The following is a 1,773-nucleotide window of genomic DNA, read 5'->3' as shown; positions in this document are numbered from 1 at the left end:
TAATCTAGAGTAAGGAGCAGTCTGTTGAGATGTGGTGCATTCAGGGTGTATAAATTCCCCTTGTCACTGCTCATACCCACTGGGTCTTGCTAGATTGGAGCAAGCATTTTATAACAGAAGGAGGGATGTTCGTGAACTTGGTCTAAATTTTATTTGTAATGTTAAGAGCTGGAATACTTGTCATTCCCACATATGTGGCCTGAATTAGATGAGCAAGCATATAATTTATTAAGCATTACTGCATAGAAATATTATCTCCTATTATTAAGTGCTTATATTAATGCTTTTTAAAAAAATGTGTATCCTTCCCAACATGACCGAGTCAGTTAACATCACCAAACTGAACCTGCCGCAGCTAGAGATACTCGAGAACCAGCTGGAGTTCTTGTTCATGACGACAAGGGAAAAGAATGGAATTACTTGTCCCAGTGAAGAGTTCTATGTATGTCCCTGGGAAGCTACATGATGTGGAACATGTCCTCATCGATGTGGGAACAGGTTACTATATAGAAAAGACAGCTGAGGATGCCAAGGGCTTTTTCAAGAGGAAGATGGACTTCCTCACCAAGCAAATGGAGAAAATGCAGCCTGCTCTGCAGGAGAAGCATGCCACGAATCAGGCTGCCATGGAGATGATGAGCCAGAAGCGTCAGCAGCTCACAGCCTTGGAGGGCAACTCAGGCTACTGTCTGAGAGCTTGTTTCAGAAATGGAACAGAGGGACCCTGCCTAAGGAGGTTAGGACTTTGTGGGCATGGCTTCTTGGGGCCAAGGAAGAGAAGGATCTAGCGTTTAATGCTAATGAATGTACCAGCTGGGTAGAAAACAATATCAATGTTTATTCATTTTATTTTCGAGAGAAAGAGCGAGAGTAGGGGAGGAGCAGAGAGGGAGAGAATCCCAAGCAGGCTCCGCGCTGTCAGAGCAGAGCCCTATGTTCGGTTCAAACTCGAGAATTGTGAGACCTGAGCCGAAACCAAGAGTCCGACGCTTAATCAACTGAGCCACCCAGGCACCTCTATTAATGCTTATTTTAAAAATTATATGAAATCATGGAATACAAAAACAAAGAATGCCTTACTCTTCTGACTCCATTCACTCTGTTTCTTAAATTACAGCTGCCATGTTGGGCTTCATGCCCAGACCTTCACCCCTGCCCCCACCTACATAAACACACATGAATAAGCCTTGCCCTTCTGTTTTTGGGGTGTGGCAGTCTCTGGGAAGTTAAAAATGATTGAATTAATATTGACCATCTCAGACAGAAGGACTGCTTGCCCAGTTTTCTGCTCAGTGTAGATATTTCTTTTTTTCAAACTGGATCCATGATAGTAGGGATAAAAAGCTAAATCATATCACTACCTCTCTTTCAAGGAAGAACAAAATGGCTCACAGCAAACATTTAATAATGAATGAATGATAACTTCTGATTATGATTGTTCATTGGGATCCACACATCTTGTGATTAATGAATCTCTTCTCCAGCCCCAGATGTTGGTAATAGCTAATTGCCACTCTTAGATTAATGTTCATCTCTTCTCCATTTCTTAATTGTTTTTTTTTTTTAGTGGGGAATTGAGAGAAGCTGCATTAGAGACCATTATCTAGATAAATTTTTATCTAAAAATTCTATATTTTATTCTGATTTTTGGACCTGATTCAAGTGGTTTTTATTTAGCTTTGTGAATTCCTGTCATCTGTGGCCACATAGTGCGTTTCTGTAATTTACGAAATGCGTGGTAATAGGGAAGTCATTTAACTGCTTCTTTTAAAA

General features: G+C 40.7%; 1 pseudogene; it reads left to right on the top strand.

Annotated features, from left to right (window-relative positions):
* The first annotated feature begins 313 nt into the window (after positions 1–313).
* On the top strand, positions 314–884 carry LOC147575658 (prefoldin subunit 5 pseudogene; annotated as a pseudogene).
* Positions 885–1,773: the final 889 nt, after the last annotated feature.

The sequence above is a fragment of the Puma concolor genome, chromosome D3, assembly GCF_028749965.1.
Source record: "Puma concolor isolate L17-30 chromosome D3, mPumCon1.1.hap2, whole genome shotgun sequence".
In the NCBI taxonomy this organism is placed as follows: Eukaryota; Metazoa; Chordata; class Mammalia; order Carnivora; family Felidae; genus Puma; species Puma concolor.
This window is presented reverse-complemented; position numbering and strand designations above follow the sequence as displayed.